The sequence below is a fragment of the Hyla sarda genome, chromosome 3 (assembly GCF_029499605.1).
Source record: "Hyla sarda isolate aHylSar1 chromosome 3, aHylSar1.hap1, whole genome shotgun sequence".
Lineage (NCBI taxonomy): Eukaryota > Metazoa > Chordata > Amphibia > Anura > Hylidae > Hyla > Hyla sarda.
Window position 1 is genome coordinate 390,388,382 of NC_079191.1, and position 27,904 is coordinate 390,416,285.

Sequence of the window (27,904 nt, forward strand, 5' to 3'; positions counted from 1 at the left end):
AATAACTGAATTAATAAATAACCAATTAAAACCATAGTAAACCAACCAATAATAATAACCAGTGTATCCTTACTCCACCACAGCTGTCCACCCAGAACTGGGTGACACCCCCCTTAGGAAATTAACTTAAACCACTAAAAACTATAGCTGTCCGCCATAAGGCGACGCCCTCAAAAACAGACCGTGACAGGGAGGGAGGGACGGGCACGCTGAATCTTCCACAGGTGTTACTTCAGACTGACCACTGGGTCAGTCCAGCTGTTACTTAAATAGACTTCTATCTTCCTGCCGATGCAGCGATTCACCAATCCTGATCCAGAGCCATTCTGCCCAGCAACATGCTGGCCCTATGAGAAAACTCGGCATAGAGGTTAGTAACTGTATAAACTCATCCCTGTAAACGTTATATTAACTATTTCCCATCCACTTGAACTAAATCTTTAGGGAGGGGATGATGGCCCATCCCATGTGGCCCTTACATTACCTTCCAGGGCCCTAACATCTACAATCTTGTATAATGATCTGATTGCTTCTCAGCATAATATCAAAAACTAACAGGTTGTTAGTATACATTTTTGATCAAAAAGTACAAGCCCACTCGTCACGTCAAGGCCACCTATTTAGAGTGGGTCCCTAATGTCCCTAGCATAAAATGGCGTAGCACTGGGCGGCGACTACCACCGCCGCGGTACCAGTGACTGGTTTGAGTGGCATTGGGGCCGCTCTGCCAGTGGGTCGTTCCCCCCCGTGGGCACTGGTGTCGCGGCGGTGGTGGTCGCCGCCCAGTGCTACGCCATTTTATGCTAGGGACATTAGGGACCCACTCTTAATAGGTGGCCTTGACGTGGCGAGTGGGCTTGTACTTTTTGATCAAAAATGTATACTAACAACCTGTTAGTTTTTGATATTAGGCTGAGAAGCAATTATATCATTATACAAGATTGTAGATGTGCGACCATGCCTGTTTCTTCTACCCGAATTCACACTGTGTTTTCTATCCCCTCCTTTTTTTTGTTTGAACATGTTGTCTGCACTCTTCCCCACCCCCTCAGCCCAACCCTATATAAGTAGTAGTTAGCTACACAGGGGCCATTTCTTTCCTAGCAGCCTCCCAGTCTGACTGGGAGAGCATGGTAAGTGAGCTATTACACCTTGTTCACACTGGTGTGGTGCTGTGCGGCGTCTGTTGCTGCCGTGGCGCCGTGTCTGCGGGGACGTGCGACCCATAGACTGGTATGAGTGGCATTGGGGCCGCTCTGCCAGTGGGTCATTCCCCCCCCCCCCCATGGGCACTTGTGTCACGGCGGTGGTGGTCGCCGCCCAGTGCTACGCCATTTTATGCTAGGGACGTTAGGGACCCACTCTAAATAGGTGGCCTTGACGTGACGAGTGGGCTTGTACTTTTTGATCAAAAATGTATACTAACAACCTGTTAGTTTTTAATATTATGCTGAGAAGCAATTAGATCATTATACAAGATCGTAGATGTGCACCAATGACTGTTTCTTCTACCCGAATATATATATATATATATATACACATACACACGTTTTAAAATTGCCCCCCCACTTTTGTCACTGGCCCCCCATGTGCCCCCCCTAAATATGAATGCTGGAGACGCCACTGGCAGCCCCTTATATAATAAGGGGCTGGACTAAGCTCATTGGTCAGCAAACCTGTAAGTTATTAACCCAGTGAACTCTGAGTACATCACATGACCTCCAAAAGGTCCTTAAGCATTTTATACATTACAACTGTGTATCACGTGACCACTAAGGTCCTATACATACATTTCCTATACATTAAATTAATATGTAAACACTTTACTTAAGACGACTAGGGGTGAGCCCTACAGGAGAGCCCTATGGACATGGAGGGACTCTAGCTGCGGGGACCTTAGACAAGGGACAGGACCAGGTCCTGTACCGGGACACCACATATATATTATAATGTGTTGTAGACATATGGCTTAGCAGTAAATGGTTGTGACTTGGGCAAAAGGCTGTGGCTTGATATTCAACATTAACACAAAATATTGCCATAATGTAAGCCAACCAATAGGTGGTGAAAAGTTAGACAATATTGTCTAAGAATGCACCAAATTAAGAAAACAGCATGAACTACTATAGTAAATTTGTGACCTTAGTCTATGTTTACACCAGCATTAGGGATTCCATTAACCCCTTAAGGACCGAGGGTTTTTCCGTTTTTGCATTTTCGTTTCTTCCTCCTTGCCTTTAAAAAATCATAACTCTTTCAATTTTGCACCTAAAAATCCATATGATGGCTTATTTTTTGCGCCACCAATTCTTCTTTGTAATTACATAAGTCATTTTGCCCAAAAATCTACGGTGAAATGGAAAAAAAATCATTGTGAGACAAAATTGAAGAAAAAAAACACTGTTTTGTAAATTTTGGGGGCTTCCGTTTCTACGTAGTAAATTTTTCGGTAAAAATGACACCTTATCTTTATTCTGTAGATCCATACGATTAAAATGATACCCTACTTATATAGGTTTGATTTTGTCGGACTTCTGGAAAAAATCATAACTATATGTAGGAAAATTAATACGTTTAATATTGTCATCTTCTGACACCTATGACTTTTTTATTTTTGCGCATATGGGGCGGTATGAGGGCAAATTTTTTGCTCCATGATCTGAAGTTTTTAGCGGTACCATTTTTGCATTGATAGGACTTTATGATATAAAAAGTGACCAAAAATGCACTATTTTGGACTTTGGAATTTTTTTGCGCGCACGCCATTGACCGTGCGGTTTACTTAACGATATATTTTTATAATTCGGACATTTCCGCACGCGGTGATACCATATATGTTTATTTTTATTTACACTGTGTTTTTTTTATGGGAAAAGGGGGATGATTCAAACTTTTAATAGGGAAGGGGTTAAATGATCTTGATTCACTTTTTTTTCACTTTTTTTTTGCAGTGTTATAGCTCCCATAGGGACCTATAACACTGCACACACTGATCTTTTACATTGATCACTGGTTTCTCATAGGAAACCAGTGATCGATGACTCTGCCGCTTGACTGCTCATGCCTGTATCTCAGGCACTGAGCAGTCATTCGGCGATCGGACAACGAGGAGGCAGGTAGGGACCCTGCTGCTGTCCTGTAAGCTGTTCGGGATGCCGCAACTTCGCCGCGGCTATCCCGAACAGCCCACTGAGCTAACCGGCATACTTTCACTTTCGACGCGGCGTTCAACTTCGAAAGCCGCGTCTAAAGGGTTAATAGGGCACGGCACCGCGATCAATGCCGCGTTCTATTAGCCACGGGTCCCAGCCGTTGTTAGAGGCCGGGCCCCACCCGCTATGATGCGGGGCCACGCCGTGGCCCCGCGTTATAGATCGGGAGCGGACACATGACGTTCCAGTACATCATGTGTCCTTAAGGAGTTAAAGGAGTATTGCAGCCTTAGACAACTTATCCCCCATCTGTATGGGGATTCAAAACTGCTGCGGCTCTGCGTGGCTAATGCTAGTGTTGTCCACCTCACTAAGAGGCCGACAGACATGCCTCCTCCATTCATCTCTATTGGACAGGTGGGGATGCATGAAGGCCACATCTCCCACAGAGATACATGGAAGGGGCTTGTCGGCCGCGGTGTTATGCTGCAGTCAACATGCCTCCGGAATGGGGAGAGCTGCAGCAGAGCCGGGGCCCCGTACAGATCGTGGGGGTCTGAGGGGGATAAGTTGTCTAAAACTGCAGTACTCCTTTAAATATGCCAGGCAAACTAGCATAGAATGAAGTGCTATTTTGACTAGCAAGATGGTAGATATCATTATTGAGACCATAAAGGAAACCTGGTATGGAAAGGCTGTCAGCACTTTGAAGGCGGTGGTGCACATCAAGGTAGGTCCATGTAGAAAAGTCAAGGTCTCAGCACTCACCAAAGTTCTGATAGAACCATTTAATAAAGTTTTACATATAAGGGTATACAGGATGCATTTCGGCAAAGACCTTGAGACAGCTGAGGAAGGCAAAGTATTTGTCCAAACGCGCGCCCTGTATACCCTTATATGTGAAAATTCTATTTGTTTCTGGCATAACTTGGTGAGTGCTGGGACCTTGACTTTTCTACATGGACCTACCTCGACGTGCACCACCGACTACAAAGTGCTGACAGCCTATGTATACCAGGTTCCCTTTATAGTCAATCTGCCTTTTTAGCAGACAAAATAGCACTTCATTCTGTGCTAGTTTTTCCGGTATATTTGATGGAATTTGTGATCGATTTGTGCTCCTAATGGATTCTCGATGCAGATGTGAACATGGACTAAGAATGTGACAAATTTATTATAGAGGCTTATACTGTTTGATACATTTGGTGCCTCTTGGTGTCACTATGGTCAATTTTTTCTACATAAAGAAAACCTGTTATCACTTTTATAGTGCCTGAACCACAAGTCATTGGTGGTAAGCCATTGACCGTGCAGTTTAATTAACAATATATTTTTATAGTTCGGACATTTATGCACGCGGCAATACCACATATCTTTATATTTATTTTTATTTACACAGGTTTTATATGGGAAAAAGGTGAGGAGGGCACCCTCCTGATGCATCCTAGCTGATCGGGATATCGTGATTTTACCGTGATGGTCCCGATCAGCCCAACTGAGCTGAGTTTTTGCTTTCACTTTAGATGCGGCAATCAAAGTTGAAGAGTTAATGCTGGACATCAGCCCGATGGTCCTGGTTGCTTATAGCAACCTGGACCCAGCGGGTATGATGCGCCCTTACCTGCTGAGCATGCGGCATACCTTGGGAGCCGCTTATGGACGTTTATAAATGTCTATATGCGGCAAGGGGTTAATATTCAAGTGGGAAAGGGGGCCCCCGCTTCATTCTGTCACTGGATGCTAACAAAGCTCTTGACAGATTGTAGTGGGGCTTCCTGTTTAGGGTGTTGAAACAATTTAATTTGGGAGATTTCTTTATACAGGAGATTAAAACAATGTACAGTATAACACACCTAGAGCAAGTATAGAGGTTAATGGAGAACTAACAGAGAGCTTCCCCCTGGAAAGAGGGACAAGACAGGGGTGCCCATTATCCCCAATGCTTTTTGCTTTGTTTGTAGAGCCCCTTGCGAAAATTCTGAAAGACTCAGACAAATTTGATGGGTTTGGGGTCAATGGTAAGAGGGAAAGAATTCTCCTATATGCAGACGATATTGTCTTGTTTGTGGAGGATGCAGTAGAAAAGCTTCCTTTGCAAATAGTGGAAGAATATGGGAAATATTCAGGGTTCATAATTAATTGGGACAAATCATGTTTGTTACCACTAGATCGTGAAACAGTAAGTCCAATTGGGAATGTTAAAATTCTAAAAACATCTGAGAATTTTTAATACCTCAAAATTAGTATTTCACGAAGGTAGAAGAATATAATCAATTAAACCATTGGAAAAGATTAGTAATAAATGTAAAATATGAAGCGGTCTGGGCTTGGATATATATGGCAGACAGGCTGGTCTTGAAAAAATAAGTTATTTTACCCATGGTTCTACATTACTTAAGAGTATCCCCTATTTGGATAGGAGACAATTTTTTTAAGGGGTTAGATAGGAAATTAAATGAACTCATTTGGGGGAGAAAACACAGGAGGTTGAAGAGTTGTAATATGAATCCCCCAATGGAAATGGGAGGGGTGGGGGGGGAGTACCTTATTTATTTTTTTGTTATTTTATTGCGGCACAAATAACTTTAATGGTACAGGAACAAGAAGTACTAGTTAAAGTAATTAGGGCTCACAGGGAGACAGTAGAAAATGTATTTGAGATTTTGGAGTGTGGGAGGTTGGGAAGGAAATTATATAGCAAAATAATTTGACATTGGTAGCATTAAATAAAATGTGGGTCACTTTGAGAAGGTTGATGGGGTTTAAAAACAGTTTTCACTTTACACCCCTCTGGGATAATGTTTTTTTTTTACCAGAGCTGAAGAAAGTCACAGGATATATAGATTTTCCATAGAGAAAAAGCTACACTGAGATATAATAGCACACCAAAAAAATAATATCAATTACAAATAATCTTTATTGCACAATTGTTTACATACAATTACGAATCACAGACACAGAGGGTATTAAAAACAATTAAAGCCACAATAGCACGTCCCTATCTTCATCACTACCATCATTGTGAAATCCTCCAGTCTGGGACGCTTGCCTTATTTAGGGTTTAGTATCCACTAGTATTAGACCAATAACTATCTTTAATTATTGTTCTATTTTGGGGATTACAGCTTCTTTTGCACTTATTAACCCCTTAAAGGGGTACTCCGGTGCTTAGACATCTTATCCCCTATCCAAAGGATAGGGGATAAGATGCCTGACCGCGGGAGTCCCACCGCTGGGGACCCCCGTGATCTTGCACGCTGCACCCCGTTTGTAATCAGTCACAGGGCGGATGGTGTGTGACATCATGCCTGCGCCCCCGTGTGACGTCACGCTCCGCCCCTCAATGCAAGCCTATGGGAGGGGGCGTGACAGCTATCCCACGGGGGTGCAGGCGTGACGTCACACACCCTGTGATCGCCCGTAATCAGACCCAGAGCGAACACGCTCCGGGGACTGATAACAAACGGGGTGCCGCGTGCAAGATCACGGGGGTCCCCAGCGGCGGGACTCCCACGATCAGGCATCTTATCCCCTATCCTTTGGATAGGGGATAAGATGTCTAAGCACTAGAGAACCCCTTTAAGGACACAGCCCATTTTCACCTTCAGGACCAGAGCGTTTTTTTGCACATCTGACCACTGTCACTGTCACTTTAAACAATAACAACTCTGGGATGCTTTTACTTATGAATTTGATTCTGAGACTGTTTTTTTCGTGACATATTCTACTTTGTTAGTGGTGAATTTTCATCGATACTTGCACCATTTCTTGGTGAAAAATGTAAAAATTTCATGAAAAATTTGAAAAATTTGCATTTTTCTAACTTTGAAACTCTCTGCATGTAAGGAAAATAGACATTCCAAATAAATGATTGCAAAATCCGCGCTCCGGCCAGACACACTGGCCATGAGCGCTCTGTCGTGTCCCTGCTGCTGGCGGGGCTGGGATTCGCATCGCAGGACGTGCCCGCATGCGAATTCCAGCCCGTCACTCACCTCCCTGTCCTCGCATCCCCGGTGCGCGTGCCCCCACCTCCTAGGGCGCACGCGCGCTGGAGCTCTCACTCTTAAAGGGCCAGTGCTCATTTAGTCAAGTGTCTACAACTGCACCCTGATTGTTAAATATCAGCTCCTCCCTTGGTTCCCTGCCGGACCTTTGGTTGTCTATTGCCAAAGAGAAAGTTCTGTGTCACTGATACTGTGTACCTACCTGTTCCTTGCTACCTACCTACCCTGCACCTGTGTTCCTGCCCTGACCTACTGCCATCTTGCCACATCCTGCCAGTCTACTTCTGTGCCACACCACCTCCCAGTTACCTGTGTGGACGAGTTGTACCAGGAGTAGCGACCTGGGTGCCGCCTGCCGCAGCAAGACCATACCGCTTTGCGGCTGGCTCTGGTGAAAACCAGCGGCACCTTAGACTCCGCTCCCTGGCACGGCTCACATCATCATCCACACAGGCCAAGAGGATCCACCACCTGCCGTGACCATAACAGTAAGATGCCATGGATCCCGCTGGGGTGCCTTTGCCAGATGTCTCGGATCTTCCCACAGTCATGGCTCAGAAGTTGCAGCAGTTAGCTCATCAAACACAACAGCTGAATCAACTCTCAACCATGATGCAACAGCTTCTTGCTGCTCAGCAGCAACAACAGCAGCAGCCACCTGTTCCTGAGCCTCCTCCCGTGTCTGTAGCTTCTCCTGGGACCAAGCTTTGTTTGTCCTTGCCTTCAAAGTATGATGGAGACCCCAAACTGTGTAGAGGCTTTTTGATACAGTGATCGATCCATCTTGAACTCATGGCGGATCTGTTCCCGACAGAGCGTGCTAAAGTGGCGCTTGTGTTCAGTCTACTGTTTGGAAAAGCTTTGGCCTAGGCTACTCCTCTCTGGGATCGTAGAGATGCTGTCTCCTTAAACTTGTCAGCCTTCCTTGCAGAATTCCGCAATGCAAGCCTCCTCTGCCGAGACGGCTCTACTGAACCTCCTGCCAAGGGAATTCCTCCGTTGGCGACTACGCGGTTCAGTTTCGCACTTGCCTCTGAACTTTCTTGGAAAGACGAGGCCTTGTGTGCTACCTTTAAAAAAGGACTTTCCTCTCTAATTCTCCGAGATTCTCCGACTAACCTGAGCGAACTTATCCATTTAGAGGCAGGGAGAGCTTCCTTTAGAAGAAGAACCTTCCCGAACACGGCGTTTACCTCGTCTGGCACCCGTGTTCCAACATCCACCTCTATTGTTTACTTTGCCTCCTGCTGAAGAGGCTATGGAAGTGGACCATTTTCACTTAACGCAGCAGGAAAAATCCTGTCGACGCAATGAGAATTTGTGCCTATATTGTGCCAGTCCGGAGCACTTTCTCAAAGACTGTTCTATACATCCTCTGCGTCCGGGAGAACGCTCTCAACTTGGACAAGTAGGAGTGGCTTCCTTAGATGTTAATATTACCTCTCCTCGATTGACCACCCCGGTTCAAGTATTTTCCTCTGCCAAGTCATCATTTATCGCTTCTGCTATTTTGGACTCCGGTTCTGCTAGTAACTTCATTGGTGCCTCCCAGATCAATAAACACGGTCTTCCAGTGTCTCGTCTTGCCAAGCCCTTCTACATCTCTTCTGTTAATGGACAAAATCTGATCTGTAAGGTGCAATTTTGCACGGAACCCCTCGTCATGCAAGTAGGAAATTTGCAAATGGAAAAAATTGAGTTCTATGTGCTCCCACATTGTACTTCGCAGCTTCTTCTTGGTCTTCCTTGGCTTCAACCTCATTCTCCACAACTTGACTGGAAATCTGGTGAAATCACTTGTTGGGGACAATATTGCCAAGATCACTGTCTTGTTCCCCCTGTGATATCTTCTGTGCCTGTTAAACTCAGACGTAAAGTCTTGAATTTGGAACATTCTTCCTTGCCAGTTGGTCACCTTAGAAGACGGAAGACTCCACGACAGAAGCCTGCAAGTCCCTTAAAGTCTTTGCCCATTCCAGAAACTCCTTGGTCTCATGTAGTGGGGAACTTTTAGAGTTCCAAAGAAGAGGGGCAGACCAAAGGGGGGGGGGGGGGTACTGTAACATCCGCGCTCCGGACAGACATGCTGGCCGTGAGCGCTCTGTCATGTCCTCACTGCCGGCGGTGCTGGGATTCGCATCGCAGGACACACCCGCATTCGAATCCCAACCCGTCACTCACGTCCCTGTCCTCGCAGCCCCAGTGCGCTTGCCCCGCCTAATAGGGCATGGGCCGGAGCTCTCACTCTTAAAGGGCCAGTGCTCATTTAGTCAAGTGTCTACACCTGCACCCTGATCCTTAAATATCAGCTCCTCCCTTGGTTCCCTGCCGGATCTTTGGTTGTCTATTGCCATAGTGAAAGTTCTGTGTCTCTGTTACTGTGTACCTGTTCCTTGCTACCTACCTACCCTGCACCTGTGTTCCTGACCTACTGCTATATTTGTCCCGTCCTGCCAGTCTACTTCTGTGCCATGCCACCTCTCAGCCACCTGTGTGGACTAGTCGTGTCAGGGGTAGCAACCTGGGTGCCGCTTGCTGCAGCATGACCGCTTTGTGGCGGGCTCTGGTGAAAACCAGCAGCACCTTAGACTCCGCTCCCCGGCACGGCTCACGTCATCATCCACACAGGCCCAGAGGATCCACCGCCTGCCGTGACCATAACAATTATATATTGATTCCCATATACAATATGTCTACTTTATGTTTGCACCATAAAGTTGACATGTTTTTACTTTTGGAAGATATCAGAGGGCTTCAAAGTTCTGCAGAAATTTTCCACATTTTCACAAAATTTTCAAAATCTGAATTTTTCAGGGATCAATTCAGTTTTAAAGTGGATTTGAAGGGCCTTCATATTAGAAATACCCCATAAATGACCCCATTATAAAAACTGCACCCCTCAAAGTATTCAAAATAACATTCAGTAAGTGTGTTAACCCTTTAGGTGTTTCACAGGAATTTACACTCTCATGTTCTTGTAGACCCAGGTTTTGAATTTTTACAAGGGGTAAAAGGAGAGAAATTCCCCCCAAAATTTGTAACCTAATTTCTCTCGGGTAAGGAAATACCTCATATGTGGATGTAAAGTGTTTGGCGGGCACAGTAGAGGGCTCAGAAGGGAAGGAGCAACAATGGGATTTTGGAGAGTGAGTTTTTCTGAAATTGTTTTTGGTGGGTATGTCACATTTAGGAAGCCCCTATGGTGCCAGAGCAGCAAAAAATAAAAAAATAAAAATAAACACATGGCATACTATTTTGGAAACTGCACCCCCCAAGTAACCTAACAAGGGGTACAGTGAGCCTAAAAACCCCACAGGTTTTTGACAACTTTTCATTAAAGTTGGATGTGTAAATAATTTTTTTTTTCACTAAAATGCTGGTTTTCCCCCAAATTTTACATTTTTACAAGGGGTAATAGGGAAAATTCCCCCAAAATTTGTAAGCCCATCTCTTCTGAGTATAGAAATACCCCATATGTGTGGATGTCAAGTGCACTGCGGGCGCACTACAATGCTCAGAAGAGGAGACACATATGATTTTTATAAAGCAAATTTTGCTGAAATGGTTTTTGGGGGGGCATGTCGCATTTAGGAAGCCCCTATGGTGCCAGAACACAAAAAAAAAAACACATGGCACACTATTTTGGAAACTACACCCCTCAAGGAACATAACAAGGGGTACAGTGAGCCTTAACACCTCTGTGGGGAGGGGAAAAGCAGAAGAGAAAGGTAAATATAGAGATGGGAAAAGGAAGGGTAGAAAGTAAAAGAGAAGAAAGTGGTACAGGGAAGCAGGTAGCGGGGAAAAAAGGGTGTACCTCATGAATTGGAATAAAACCAGCCACCTCCAGATCTGCAGTCTCAGTTGAGCTATGGAAGCGATCCTAAGCGGTCCCGGATCTCTATTCTATGCCTCTAAGTGAAAGGATTCAAACTCTTCTGATTCCATGAAGGCAAGCCAAGGACCCCAGATACTCTGGAATCTGTCAGCCTGGTGCTTTGAGTCCACAATCAATTCTTCCATCCTACATATATGTGACAGTTCCCAAAGCAAGGAGTAGGAGGACTGGCAGTCCGCCATAGTCTAGGAATCACTGACCTGGCAGCCATCAACATATAGTGTAGGAGATGGGCCGAGGGTTTAGGTAGTGATGGGGGGGGGGGGGAGGATGGATAGCAAAGTTAGTACTGGGGTCTTGGGGAGTGTGTGAGAGAAGTTTAGACATTAAATTTAACGAGCCAGTCCAGAAGGAATCAAGGGATGGACAGTTGAGCCAAATATGGGACATAGTACCTCTATGGTCTCCGCCTTAAAGGGGTACTCCGCCCCTAGACATCTTATCCCCTATCCACATCCTGTTTGCGATTCAACCCTTTTGGGAAAAGTGTCAAGTTCTAATATTTTTTGTCTGTAATTGCCACCCCTTGTAGGGGGATTAACCCTTTCAGTTCCTTGTAAGGTCATGAAAGAGAAATCTCCCTGGTATGCCTCAACACAATGGCCCTCATTTACTATTGCAAACCCGGCATGTCTTGACGGATTGTGCGCCAGAAATTCTTTTTTGTGCCAGAATTGAAAAAAATAAACGACTAACTCTCCATTTTACTAAGAAAACCGGAAAAAGGGGGCATGGCTGTAAAGAAAAGTGGGTGTGGTCACCAAAAATGGGCGTGTCCCAGACATTTTCACAAAAACCCAACATATTTACTAAGATTTCCACAGAAAATGTGGTGGAGGAAAACCCTACAGATCAGAATATGTGTATTAAAAAGCAAAATGTAGGAAAGTGGAAAATGTAGGGAATCCTTAGTAAATACAGTGGAAAAAAATTGTAGGTAATTAAAACCCAATAAGGAAACTAAACTGCACTCTTAGTAAATCAGGGCCAATGTCTAGTAACCATAGAAATGTGACGGGAATTGAAGTGAGCAACATCTGAAATATGTTTTTGGAGTCTAGTTTTTAAAGTGTTAATAGTGCACCCCACATATTGGAAAAAAGGTATATAACGTGATGTATTACAGTTCATGTATTGTTGTACCTTATAACTTTTACCCATGGAATATGAGATAAATTGAGCAGCATTACACATGATCTTGCAGCACATGCAAATCCTGTGGCCTCATTTATAGGAACCCTTAGTGGTTAACCATGTTTTTTGATTTGGTATCTTACTAATAAACATGCTTGGTGACAGTTTTTACCCTATGGCGGGGGCCTTTTTGGAAACACATCTGTAAACTGAAGTAAATAAAGGATCTCCGTTAATGATCAGCGTGTATTTATGGATCAGGTTACAGTCCTGACTATACTGAGTGACAAAAGTAATTTTTTTTTTTTAAAGAAATGACAGTACTGTTTTTAATTTTCAGACCTCTGTGAGGAAAATAGCAATCATTCACATTCCTTATTTATAGCTATAGATCTGGCTTTTCTGATGTTCCATTTCGGATAACCTCAATGAATAAGACGCTTCTCTATATTGTCTGCTTCTATGTTAAATAGCTCAATTAAAGAGCAATTCCTCCTAGCCCTGACCATCTTTCCAATGGGGAGATTTTTGGTCACTTGGGGAGGATGGCAGGAGGCAGCATGCAAGATTGTAGTCGCAACTTTTTTGTTTTTACGGTAAATGGATGTGACAATGATCTTATGGACACTGTCTCCAACCAGGTTCAAGTCCAGGAAGGACATTTGATCCTTACTGAGCTGTAGTGTTAATTTTAATCCCAGTTGATTGTCATTCAAGTAGGCAGAAAATGCCTGTACGGCCGCCACAACCGACCCCCAAATAAACAGGAGGTCGTCTATGTAGAGGCCGTACAATTGAATGCAATAAAAAAATATGTTATTAGGGGCTTAAAGTGTCCCCTTCTCCCACCAACACATATAAATGTTGGCGAGATAAGGGGCGAATTTCGCCCCCATGGCCGCACCAGTGATCTGCAGGAAATAGACATCATCAAACATTAAAAAAAATTGTGTGTTAATAAATATATTCAACACATAAAATTAAAAATTCCTGTAGAGTACTGGGGATATACATCTGAGAGCAAGAATGGCCTTGTCATGTGGAATTACTGAATACAATGCGGTAACATCCACGGTAATCCAAGAGAAATTACTCTGCCGTGGTATTTGCTGGAAACCCGCTAAAACATGTTTGGTGACACTCAAGAAACCTGGGATGGTTACCACTAAAGGTTGTAGTAAAGTGTCTGCCAGGCGCATAATCTCTCGTTGAGAGAAGAGATGCCCACCACTATAGGCCTCATCAGAGGAGGGAAGACCTCTTTGTGGATCTTGGGGAGAGAGTGGAAAATAAATGTTACTGGATATTCTATTTTCACATATTCTGCCTGTTTGGCCATAAAAAAATCCACTTCTCTCCCCAATATCCACAAGGTCTGCCATTATTATTATTATTTTTTAAATGGCTGTGTGGTTACCTGATCCTATGGGGTCACCTGATGTCCATGTTAAGTTTGGAGTATAACCCCCTTATCCATAACTATGACCCCTCCAAAAGGACATAGGAACAGAGGGGAAAACGATACAAGCGATGGAAGCAGAAACATCAATATGTTAGGGGAATTCTGTTTTCATATTCTCATTATGGGGTTTTGAGTGCAGAATCAAGAGGAGAAAATCACATTTGTTTTTTATTTTACCACAAGACCGCAACATAACAAAATGTGAAAAGTGAAAGGGTCGGAAGACTTTCCAAATACACTGGTTTACTTAAATTTCAGGCCACGGTTACATGGAGTAAAATGTGCAGAATGTCGGCACGGAAAACATGCGTGGACAATCCGCACATTTGTCCCATCTGGTGGATTCTAGAACCGTTCAGAAATGCTCATAGACAGCAATGCATTTTCATGCAGAATCTGCAAAATGAATAGACAAGTCGTCCTTTTTTTTTTTTTCTAAATAAATAGACAAGTGAACATACCCTTACATTTGCTTGGGAAAACCCCTTCCACGTTCTCTGCTGCGACACCCCAGACATCTGGATGACTGGCAATGGGGGGGCGGAGGCTCTTGACGTCACAGCCATGCCCCCTCAATGCAACTTTATGAGAGGAGGCGTGACATTACGAACCTCCGACGCTGCACCCGATGTCTGGTGCAGCAGGGAGATTGCAGGGGTCCCCAGCGGCGGGTCTCCCGCAATCAGACATCTTATCCCCTATCTTTTGTATAGGGAATAAGATGTCTAGGGGCAGAGTACCCCTTTAAGTGAACCCTGAATAGTGGGGTGATCTGGTTATTACTAACCACACACTATACAGCCTGCAGATCTCTCTCTATACAAAAAAAATTATCTAATTCAAATTGTAACAGTATTAGAAATTAATTCCAGATTTAACTCTTCTGTAATAGCTCTGCATAGTTAGAATTTTTCATGGTTGAACATCCTTATGTTTGGATCTTTGCACTGTTCTTACTGAGTGAGCGAGTACAAGAGAGGATTGTAATATGACACGCTCCATTAGGAAGGAATTTATTCCGAGACTTTTGTAAGTCGGGGAAATGTTTGTGCCACTTGTGTACTACTTTGACACCGGACAGCCAAGGTTTTACAAGGCTCTCAAGTTCCTGGGCACGTGCTACTCCTGACCGGGAACCTGATGAAGGGGCAGGATAGACCTTGGACATTGTTGGTTCCCATGACAGTGTCTATTTATAGGTCCTCTCCGAGTACGTTATGCTGAATTCACTTCTGAAGTTTAGTTACTGTTCATGTAGGACACCTTGATTTTAGTTTATATGGCTAAAAATACATAATATAATGTGACAGCTGACAATTATTTTATCTCATTCATGCATGACTGTACGACACAAAGCAGGGGTCAACTTTTTATACTGGAATTGATACATTAGTAATGCGCTGTCATTTATATACATTGGTAGTGTACAATTACATTGTATACAGAAGGGAAATGTCCTGACCTGGGGGTAGACACTCATAGCAAAGGGCCTCTGTGCAAGGCGTGTGTAAGCCCTCCTTCCTTAAAGGGGATGTGTCCTTAGAAAATAACCTATTATTGTTTAAAGGAGTACTGCGAAAATTAACATATCCCCTATTCACAGGATAGGGGATAAGTAGCATATTGGGGAGGTCCAACCGCTGGGAACCCCAACGATCTCCAGGACGGGACCCCGCTGCTCCCAGTAAGGAGCACGCATCGTCTACCGGTATACAGCATGTGCTCCATTCTTTTCTATGGGAGCAACGAAGATGGCCGAAAGCTGTAGGGTCTTTTCTCATAGAAATGAATGGAGGGCGTGCCATTAAAGTTTTCCAGTGAAAAATTAGCTGATCGCAGGGGGTTCCGACCATTAAGGCCCCCTGCATTCACCATGATGGGACCCGTCACTCAGTGTAGGGTCTTTTCTCATAGAAATGAATGGAGCATGTGCCAGGTGCAGCACGCCCTCCATTCATTTCTATGAGAAAAGACCCTACACTGAGTGACGGGTCCCGTCATGGTGAATGCAGGGGGCCTTAATGGTCGGAACCCCCTGCGATCAGCTTATTTTTCACTGGAAAACTTTAATGGTGTAGTTACACGTACAGTATCCTGCGAATATTTGAAGCTGCAGATTTTAATGTAAACTAAATGTCTGAACACAGCTTCAAATCCTGCACATCAAATATGCACAGGATACTGTACGCATGAATAGAGCCCAATTCAGGTTTTTATGTTAACCATATTTTTTAAGAATTTGGGGGGATTTTTTTTTCTTCCAATTTTCCATTTTAAACTTTCTATGTTTTAAAATAATCCTAAAATCTTGCAGTTTCCATTCGGCCACTAGGGCTCCAACTCAGCTGAGACTTCCTGTTCTCTAGAGAACCAGCATCTCCCTCCTTATCGTCACAGGCACAAAAGAGCTGTTGCTCACAGCTCAGCCCCCCCCCCCCTCCTCTAGAATGACCCTATCTCTTCAGATGAACAATTCTGTATCGTGTGGATGGGATAACCTGTATCGTGTGGATGGGATAATTGTTCATGGTGATAAAAGGTTTTTGTTTTACAAAGAGAGTCAATGAGCAATATATCTCGAACGTGAGGTTAACAGATCCTAAAGCAGTGTTTTCAAACCAGGATGCCTCCAGCTGTTGCAAAACTACTACTCCCAGCATGCCCGGACAGCCAAAGGCTGTCCGGGCATGCTGGGAGTAGTAGTTTAGCAACAGCTGAAGGCACCCTGGTTGGAAAACACTGTCCTAAAGTAAATATGCAGTAGAATGAAGATAGAAATTTGTCCGCACTCACCATGCCATTTCAAGTGGTTCGTTTTATTGGATTCTTCAAATTTCCATTAAAAAGCATGTAACAAAAACACCCGAGTGCAGGGAGGGGGAGCTGCTCCGGGCAAGGAGACTAGGAGCGGCTGTCAGGAACAACAGCACCGTTTTGCGTTATTCACGCATCTTCCGGTTCCGTGAATAACGCGAAACGGTGCTGTTGTTCCTGACAGCCGCTCCTAGTCTCCTTGCCCGGAGCAGCTCCCCCTCCCTGCACTCGGGTGTTTTTGTTACATGCTTTTTAATGGATATTTGAAGAATCCAATAAAGCGAACCACTTGAAATGGCATGGTGAGTGCGGACAAATTTCTATCTTCATTCTACTGCATATGAAAGGCTGTCTCTTTAATTGTCCAGACCATATACCAGCCATACACCCGAACATATTGATTGTTACACCTGCATAGCGGTTCTCTAGCAGTGCCCACCCATTTTTCTACTTCTACTTACCTAAAGTAAATATGTTCTTCCCTAAATGCAACAGTTTTTCTTCTCAATAGATACAAAAAAGAATATAAATAACATACAAATATGTTATCTAGAGCACATGTGTGCCCCGTACAATGCTGCAGAATATAAAAGTATCACATACATTTCCCATCTAGGCTTCCTCTACTCAGAGGTGTAGCGTGGGGGGTGCAGGGGGGGCCGGCCGCACCAGGCGCAACATCTGGGGGGGGCAGTCTCGCACTCGCAGCTCTCTGCCCCTGCCTGGCTCACTCACTCTCTCTGCAGTGCTGGCTGTGCGAATCCCATCCGAGCCGTCGGGTCGCCGCCCACTGTGGAGGCAGTGGCGGATCCAGGGGGGGGGGGGGGGGGGCAATGGGGCAATTGCCCCCCCCCCCCAAGATTTTTGCCCCTCTTCATGAACTATCGCATGGTGGAGTGGGAGCTGTCGGCTGTCCCGCTCCACCACCCCTTTCTCACGCCCGTCACTTTGCTATCACACGCCGCGGCTGCTCTATTCCTGAAGTCAGTGAGAGCCAATCACGGCAGGCCGGCGCGATGACATCACATCATCGCACCGGCGCCCGGAGATCACGTCCCCGCGGCTCGCACTGACTGCAGGAATGGAGCAGCCGCAGCGTGGGAGGAAGGTGACTGGCGTGAGAAAGGGGAGGGGGGAGCAAATTATAAGTGAGAGGGGCAAATGATGAGTAAGGGGCACATGTCAGGGGGGGCATTATATGTGGGGGCACATGACAGGACCCCCCTGTCATGTGCCCCTCATATATAATACCCCATGTCCTGTGCCCCTCACATATAATGCCCTCCCTGACATGTGCCCCTCACATATAATGCCCCCTGTCCTGCCCCCTCAGGGGGCATTATATGTGAGGGGCACATGTCAGGGGGGCATTATATGTGAGGGGCACAGGACATGGGGCATTACATGTGAGGGGCACAGGACATGGGGCATTATATGTGAGGGGCACAGGACAGGGGACATTATAAGTCAGGATCACATGTCAGGGGGGCATTATATGTGGGGGCACATGACAGGGGGCATTATATGTGGGGGCACATGACAGGGGGCATTATATGTGGGGGCACATGACAGGGGGGCATTATATGTGAGGGGCACATGTCAGGGGGCAATATATATGGGGGCACATGACAGGGCCCCCCCTGTCATGTGCCCATATAATGCCCCCCTGACATTTGCCGCTTACTTATAATACCGAAAGTCATGTGCCCCCACATATAATGCCCCCTGTCATGTGCCCCCACATATAATGCCCCCCTGTCATGTGCCCCCACATATAATGCCCCCCTGTCATGTGCCCCCACATATAATGCCCCCCTGACATTTGCTGCTTACTTATAATACCCAAAGTCATGTGCCTTGGATCATCTCCAGGGTTTGGTTCCATTTTGATGTTTAGTTTTTGTTCTTGATATACGATGGTTGTGAGACGACATATAATAGCGCGGCCCGTGCTCGGTTATTACATTTGTAGATTTGTATTCATAGACCTGCTGAGAATGTGGAGAATGTGTAATGTTCGCACTCAATAAAGTGTTTGAAAATAAACTTGTATTTAGATGCATTTTACTTTAATGACATCAGTATTTTCATAACAAACAATACATGTGCTTAGGGGGTAAGGGTTTCTTTACCTAATCTAGAGGAAGAGACTCGAGTGCTAAAATCCACGGGTTAGGGGGCGCAAATTACTTGCCCTGCCCCGGGTGCTGACAACCCACGCTACGCCGCTGCCTCTACTTGCTATTACTTTTTTACAGTGAAAAATTCAAAATAGACCTTATATGGAGGTAGATTATAGCGCATAAGAAATAGCAGCGTGTTCACTTCTCTCTGCCTTCACATACGTGACAACAAGTCAATAGGATGGGGCTATGACATTTCTGAATTGTATGGTACTTCCAGATCAGATTAAACTCCTTAAATCAGAGTGACACCTTTATATGCTGCCATCTGGAGAAGGTAGAATGTATACTATACATACTAATGGATAGGAAACCGGCAGAAAACAAAAAAGAAACCTGTAGATTTCTCTCTTCTTAAAGGGGTACTCCACTGGAATCAACTGGTGCCAGAAAATTAAACAGATTTGTAAATGATTTCTATTAAATCTTAATCCTTCCAGTACTTATCAACTGCTGTATACTACAGAGGAAGTTCTATTCTTTTTTGAATTTCCTTTCTGACCACAGTGCTCTCTGCTGACACCTCTGTCCATTTTAGGAACTGTCCAGAGTAGGAGCAAATCCCCATTGCAAACATCTCTTGCTCTGGACAGTTCATGACATGGAAAGAGGTGTCAGCAGAGAGCACTGTGGTCAGACAGAAAGGATATTTAAAAAGAAAAAAACTTCCTCTGTAGTATACAGCAGCTGATAAGTACTGGAAGGACTAAGATATTTAAATAGAAGCAATTTACAAATCTTTTTAACTTTCTGGCACCAGTTGATTTAAAAAAAAAAAGTTTTCTAGTGGAGTACCCCTTTAAGGGTACGTACGCAGATTTGATGCACAGGATTTTCTGCTGCAGATTTCAATGTAAACTATATGACTAAGCACAACTTCTAATCCGCAGTTACAAATTCTGCGCATCAGATCTGCACAGGATCCTGTACGTGTGAACGTACCCTAATGGATTGTTATGTAACAATTTTGCGAATTGTGAAAACAAAATTCTGAATACCATGACCATGTTCAACAGTGGCGTATATGTTTCAGATTTTGCATTAAAACAAATAGCATGCATAATAAAGAACAAGTCCTAAGCCGATAAGTACAGAAAAACGTATCCCCTAACAGCAGGATAGGGCATAAGTTTTAGATCACGGGGGGTCCGAGTGCTGTAACCCCCTTGATCGTCTGTACGGAGCCCTGGCTTTCTCACAGTGGCGAGTCATGACCCCCGCCCGGAGCGAGGGCTGCCACACCCCCTCTATATATCTCTATGGGAGAGCCAAAGTTAGCCGTACGGTTCACCCATAGAAATATATGGAGGGGGTGTGGCCTAGAGCAGCCGCTGCAAAAAAAAGTTAGTAATCAGCCAGCATAACCATCTCTATAATGTATGTTTGTTACAGTGTGTCACCCTAGTAGTAAGGAGATTACATGAGGAGGAGGTTTGTTACAAGTGTGTCACCCAAGTAGTAAGGATATTACATGAGGAGGGGGTTTGTTACAGTGTGTCACCCAAGTAGTAAGGATATTACATGAGGAGGGGGTTTGTTACAGTGTGTCACCCAAGTAGTAAGGAGATTACATGAGGAGGAGGTTTGTTACAGGGTGTTACCTCAGTAGTAAGGAGATTACATGAGGAGGGGGTTTGTTACAGTGTGTCACCCCAGTAGTAAGGAGATTACATGAGGAGGAGGTTTGTTACAGTGTGTCACCACAGTAGTAAGATTACATGAGGAGAAGGTTTGTTACAGTGTGTCACCACAGTAGTATGGTGATTATATGACAATGGGGTTTGTTACAAAGTGTCACCCCAGTTGTAAGGGGCGAGCGTTTCACACAAGAATTTCTGCTGCGGAATGTTTGATGCAGAAATCCAGCAATCTGCACTCCGTAAAAATAAAGTCTGGTATTTTTCCAGACTTTGGTTGCGGAATCCTATTGAAATCAATGGGGCTTGAATTTCTGCTAAAAAAGTGGAATTGGTGCAGAATTCATGCGGAATTTGTACTTCACTTTAAAAAAAGGCCCCCTGTTTAACTATGCTACATAATCATGCAGAAAGCATCCGGAAATTCTGCACGAATGCCACATCAATTCTGTGTCAATTCCGCGAATGAGGGAAAGATGCGGAATTCGGGCAAAATGAATGTGTGCAGAAATTCTGCCACGAGAATGCAGCCTTGGGCCGGGGTTCACACAGAAGAATTTTTGCACTGAATTCTGCATAAATCTCACACAGCAGAATTTTTACTGCAGGAATTTCACTAAAGTGAATTGGCTATAAATTCATGCAGAATTCCATGCAGAATCTGGAGGAGAAATTCAGCTCAGAAATTCTGCTACATGAGTGAACATTTGGGGTGAATGGAATTTCCACTGTCCCATTCACACAGCAAATTTTCCGCTGCGGAAATTCTGAATTCCGGATTCTGCAAAGACATTGAACATGTCAAGAGTTTTTGAAGAATTCCTCAGCAGAGTCCACTGAAGCCGATAGAACATTAAATTGCGGCCAGAAGCTGTGTGTTAAGCGCAAGAAATTCTGCATATATTCAGCACAAATTCTACACAGAATTTGCAAAACTGCAAAAAAACTGCTGGCAGCTTGGCAGGAAGGAATCTGAGTGGAAGCACGCCGTGTGAACATAGCCTTATTTTTCCTGAGTGTCAATTGTTCAGAAGAGAGGTTGGAGGGATTTAGGGAGATTGCAATCTAGATCAGTGTTTTCCAGTGTGTCTCCAGCTGTTGCAACACTACAACTCCATGCATGGCCAGAAAGCCAAAATAAAAAATGATTTTATATGAGCCTAATGTGCTGTATATTCCTGCCCTATTTGTGCATCTAGTGCTGAATGTGTTGTCCGAGTACTGGGGTGCCCATCGGAACAGATATTAAGGTGCGTTTCCTTAGCTGGGTAGGAGCTTTTACTGAATAACTTGTTATAGGGCAAAACAGAACACATTCATTTGCAAATATGGGGTAACCAAAGGTGCACGTCTTCTGCTAGAACGGTCTGCGTACAGGACAGGTGCAACTTACAGAAGCCACTTTCAAAAACTCTGTGCATGCATTGGAAATCACATTACATTACATGCTGCTCTGACAGATCAGGCCTCGTTTACATCACAAGAGTCATACACCAGATCCTATATATATATATATATATATATATATATATATATATATATATATATATACATACACCGTATTTATCGGCGTATAACACGCACTTTTACTGATTTAATGCGGCCGCAGCAGCGGCTGCTTGTTAAGTATTTGCAGCACGGCCGCAGCCACTTTAAATCAGTCACATGTTTTCTCCCGCACTATCCACAGGTACTGATGGATAGTGCGGCAGACACTGATTAAAATGAGCCCTACCTTGTCCGGATCTGCGCCGCCGTTCTCCTGCAATTGTAGTTTTAGTATGTGTTGAAATCTTCTGTAAATGGCACGGGCGGGGCTTCAGCGCTTAACTGGCACTGACGTCAGCGCCGCTTATGAATATTCATCCCCACCTCCCTCCAGTTCTCCCTCTCTTTGCTCCTAACTGGGGGGATGAATATTCATAAGTGGCGCTGATGTCAGTGCCAGTTAAGCGCCGAAGCCCCGCCCGTGCCAGTTACAGGAAGATTTCAACAGATAATAAAACTACAATTGCGGGAGAACGGCGGCGCAGATCCAGACAAGGTAGGACTCATTTTAATCAGCTTCTCCTGCACTATCCACCAGTACCTGTGGATAGTGCGGGAAAAAACAAGTGACAGTTTTACTTTTAATTTTTCTTACCTCCCCCCTCCCTCATCATTCCCCCTTTTCCCTGCTCTTTATAGTTTTTTTTTAAATTATTTTCCTTACCTGGCTGCGCTTCTGGTCAGGCTGGGGGTCTTGCGGGCTGTGGTCAGTGAAGCAGATGAATGACGTCCTCTGCCGCCTTTTCTGCGTGGCATCAGTGACGTCACTTCATTTCCTGTAGTCGCCGCACTCCGAACTCTGACAAGCGGCAGTTACAGGAAATGAAAAGTGACGTCCCTGATGGCGCGAAGAGAAGCCGGGATAGGACGTCACTCATCTGCTTCACTGACCGCAGCCTGAAAGACAGCCGAAGCGCAGCCAGGTAAGGAAAATATAAAAAAAACAATGAAAAGCAAGGAAAAGGGGGAATGATGAGGGAGGGGAAGAATAGCATAGGAGGAACATGATGGGGGGGGGATGATGAGACAGGGGGAAATGATGAGGGAGGCGAAGAATAGCATAGGACAGTGGTCTTCAACCTGCGGACCTCCAGATGTTGAAAAACTACAACTCCCAGCATGCCCGGACAGCTATTGGCTGTCCGAGCATGCTGGGAGTTGTAGTTTTGCAACATCTGGAGGTCCGCAGGTTGAAGACCACTGGCATAGGAGGAACATGATGGGGGGATGATGAGGGGGGGGAAATGATGAGGGAGGGGGGAAATGATGGGGGATGATGAGACAGGTTGGGGGGATGATGAGGTGGGAATGATGGGGGACATGATGAGACAGGGTGGGGAGATGATGAGACAGGGGGAAATGATGAGGGGGGGAATGTTGGGGGGACATGATGAGACAGGGTGGGGGATGATGAGGGGGACATGATGAGACAGGGTGGGGAGATGATGAGACAGGGTGGGGGATGATGAGGGGGGAATGATGGGGGACATGATAAGACAGGGTGGGGGATGATGAGACAGGGGGAAATGGTGGGGGAGGCACAAAATGCTTAATGTCTGTATGGCTAGTGGTGGTCTATGACAGGGGTAAATGATGAGACATGGGGGGATGATGAGACATGGGGGGTGGCAATGAGAGGGGTAAATGTGGCACAGGGACTGATAAAAGGGAAGGAATGATGTGGCACTGGAGGGGACGGGACCAAACTGAGGTGCAGAAGAAAACAAAGTTGGGGGGATGATGTGGCATTTAGTCCAAGTCATTTATTTTACCATAAATTTTTTTTACTTAAATTTTCCTGTTAAAATGGGGGTGCGTGTTATACACCGATAAATACGGTATATGTATTCCTATATACCTCACCTACTGGGGCACTGCATGTTAAAAAAATCCACTGTCTACAAAGCCCCCTGGAGGTGACCCAATCCATGCACAACCCATAGCAGAAAATGTGGGCACATATGGTTCTTATAGTAACTAACTTTAGATCTCAAATCCCAGAGATTCCCTTTAAATTGATTCTTCCATAGGTTAACTATGTGGCTACTGGAGTTTTACAACCCCTGCCAGTATAAACATCTTACTTCTGTTGTCATGGGGGATATATAAAAAATAAAATAAATGTATCAGCTTTCAAATACATTAAAGTAGTAAAAAAAGGAGCCTCAAGATTATGACTTCCACAAAATGATGGTACGGTCCCTACATACAATTTCCCATTATGCAGAAAAAAGCTTTATTAATGTTCAAATCAGAAAAGAAAAAAATATTTTTATAAAAGTACAGTGATCCCTCAACTTCCAATGGCCTCAACATACAATAGTTTCAACATACAATGGTCTTTTCTGAACCATTGTAAGTTGAAACCAGACTCAACATACAATGCTACGGACAGTCTAGATCTGTGAAACGCGTCAATGATGGAAGAACTGACCAATCAGAATGTGCATTCACTGGTAAAACCCCTGTATTACTGAAGCGTATGCACTGACTGGCTGTCTGGTAGCACCCCCTACTGTCCAGAGAGGTATTACATGTTCTGTACACTTTACCTGTACTAGGGTTACCTGCTCCTTTGGACAACAGGTGAGGGCGGCTCAATGTAACTTTTTAGGACACTGTGTGTACTGTACAGGACCCCGAAGAAGCTCCTGTCCTCTACATAGACCAGTGTTTCCCAAGCAGGGCGCCCCCAGCTGTTGCAAAACTACAACTCTCAGCATGCCTGGACAGCCTTTGGCTGTCCGGGCATGCTGGGAGTTGTAGTTTTGCAACAGCTGGAGGCTCTCTGCTTGGGAAACACTGACATAGACAGTGATTTACAGCTCCCAGCAGATCTTTATTACTTTTATATGTAAGGATTTGCTTTATCTATATTAGTTATCTATTTATTTTTCTTTAATTCTCAACATACAATGGTCGACCAAGTACCAATTAATATTGTAACTTGAGGGACCACTGTAACGTTTGTTTTTTTCTTCCTCTGAGACGCTTCTGCCTATGGAATTTTTAAGCATGTCTGTCATGAATAAAACAACTAGTGCCCCCTAGTGGATATAACTATAACCTTAAAACATTGTGACATTAGTTTGATGAAATTTAACCTAGAAATTTTGGGGCGGCAGCTGTGGAGTGGGGGGTGTTTCTTTAAAGCAGTTAACCCACGATTAAATGTTATATCCACAGCACTTACTGTAAAATGCATTAAGAAAGTCTTCAGATCTTTTTACTTTTTTCACATTTTGTTATGTTGCAGACTTGTGCTAAAATAAAATAAAAATCTATTTTTCGATATTTTGCCCGTAGTAAAAACAAAACAATTTTTTTTGCAAATTTAATAAAAAGGCAATACTAAACTTCCAGACACTTTGCTATGACACTTGAAATTTTGCAAGCTGCCATTTCTCATGTTCTGTCCAGATATGGTCTGGTGCAAAGTAAATATATACATGCAGGAAAGGACCAAACGTAGGCACTCGTTTGGCTACATTCGGCCCATTATAGCGGTGTTTTCCAACCAGGGAGGTCAAAGGCTGTCCAGGCATGCTGAGAGCTTCTCAGGAGGCACAATGGTTGGGGAACACTGCATTATAGTGAAGGGGGCCAGTACAGTGCAGTATATTTCTTTTTGACAGAATGCCAATTTAGGTTAAATCGTGATGTGAACAGCACTAGGGATCGACCGATTATCGGTTTGGCCGATATTATCGGCAGATATTCACAATTTTGGACATTATCGGTATCGGCAATTACCTTGCCGATATGCCAATAATGCCCCGCCCCGGCCAGAGACCGCCTCCGCCACTGCCCCATTGCCTCCCCGGTTTTATAATTACCTGTTCCCGGGGCCCGCGCTACTTCTGTCTCCTGCGACGTCCTGCGCTATTGCTGTGCATCGCAATGACAAGTGACGTCCTCAACGCAACGTCACCGTCAGTGCGCACAGTGACAGCTTAGGATGCCGCTGGAGCCAGAAGTAGCGCGGGCCCCGGGAAGAGGTAATTTCAAAACCGGGGATGGGGGAAGCAATGGGGCAGTGGCGGCAGTGGTGGTGGTTGGACTAGGGAGGACCCCAGGACAGGCAGGGGGAGAGAATCGGGTGGCGGTGGCGATCTCTGGCCCCGCAAAAGCCGCTGCAGTTCATCGATTTAAAGCGCCCGCTTTAAATCATTGATCTGCAGTGGCTTCTGCCAGGCCGGGGGGGGGGGGGGGGGGTAAATAGCCGATAACTTATACCGGAATATCAGTATAAGTTATGGGCCTGAAAGGTCATAGATTATCAGGTATTGGCCCTAAAAAATCAATATCGGTCGATCCCTAAACAGCACCCTAGTAGGTTAGCACAGACCCGTCATAAAGCTGTGCAATTGTGAATCTGTAACTGAGCAATGAAGCTGCTGTATATCTGGGAGCCGCACAGGACGTCAAGGCATGTTGGAATCTTATTTGCATAAACGGGGTTAGTAGGTTGGGAACACTCGAGATCCCGGGCGAGTTCCCACATTCCTCCCCCCCCCCCCCCCAATACTTGCCTTCTACCTACAATGAGGTATGGAGGGGTAGCATTTTGCTGTAGGAATGATTTTCAGAAGCTGGGACAGGGTGACTAGTCAGGGTTAAGGGAAAGCTGAATGGAGCAAAGTACTGAGATATTCATAATAAAAAACCTGACCTAGAGTGTTCTGGACCTCAGACTGTGCTGAAGATTCACCTTTCAACAAGACAATGGGGGGGGTTATTCATCAAAGGATTTAGGACATTTTTTTCCCCGTCTAAAATTGTCTCTCAAAAAGTCTAAATATGTGCAACTTTTTTTGCGACTTTTGCTTTAGAGGATTTTTAGTACATTCTAGTCTATATTAGATGTGAAAAAATGCATTGGTGCTGAATTTATCAATAGTGATTTCTTGTTGAAAAGTCGCATCAGCCAAAAGTACGCTGAAATGTCAGACCATACTGGAGCATACTCTTTAGGTTGGTCTATATTGATGCGGGAAATAAGCAACTTTGATAAATCCCCCCCATTGACTCTAAGCACACAGCAAAAACACAGGAGCGGCTTAGGGGCAACTTTGTGAAAAACACAACAGAAGAGGATAGTCTGACATGGTACAGCTACCACACACTACACATTAGTTAGAACCTCTTACAAATTTCCAGTTGTCGTTGTTAGAAAGGGAGTCTCAGCTCTCAGCGGTGCACATGCATAAATAGTATAAAAGAGCCGAGGCCTTTTTTGCACATCCTTGTTTTCTTTTGTATATACACCCCCCCATTTTTGTAAGTATAATAGTATAAGATATAATATAGAATTTTGGAGAATTCAGTAGTTGGTGAGTGCCACATTTTTTTTTTTTTACTTGATTAGTACACAACTCTGTGAATGTCCTTGAAGGGCTCAGCCAGAGCCTCCACCGAGGGTCCCCATCCAACTTAAAAGAGCAGGGGAGTGATGGCCGAAAATCCCAAAATCCAGGTATGTAAACCTTGTGGTATCATCTACAAGAAGACTGGATCCTGCAATCACTGCTAAAGGGGCTTCAACTAAGTCCTGAGTAATAATAAGATTCTATGTTTTTTATTTTAGCACTAGGCCAGAACTAAAAATGTGAAAAAAGTGAAAGGGGTCGAGAAACCAATGGGACAGTTGGATGAAAGTAACATTCCTGGAAAGACTAATACACTGTGGCAGATCTATAGTACTAATGTATAAAAAAATAACAGTTGTGCAGCTCCCAATATCTGCAAGACATACAGAGGTTAACTGGAAGGCACAAAACACCCCCATGTGTAGTAACAAGTAAATGAAAAACTGAGTATTCAGTCCTCTAGTGATTCCTAAGGTGTAGACAAGAGATGTGACCAAAATGTTTATTGTTTAAATGAACAGCTGTTGAATTAGATAAATTTGAAGACAATATAACACTAAGAAAATGAAATAAAATACAGTAAGGCAAGTGTTGATAAAAAGCGATAAAAGCAAATAGTGCACTTCGTATCAATATTCATAGTCTCTGTATACTCCTGCGGATGACAAGGGATCATATATATACAGTGTTAACTATTGAT

At 44.4% G+C, this 27,904-nt stretch overlaps 1 long non-coding RNA gene across 1 annotated transcript; it reads left to right on the forward strand.

Moving 5' to 3' along the window:
• The first annotated feature begins 230 nt into the window (after positions 1-230).
• Positions 231-27,696, forward strand: LOC130362875 (uncharacterized). The gene is made up of 3 exons (XR_008891604.1): positions 231-370; positions 27,204-27,311; positions 27,423-27,696. It is a non-coding gene; the product is annotated as an uncharacterized LOC130362875 (long non-coding RNA).
• Positions 27,697-27,904: the final 208 nt, after the last annotated feature.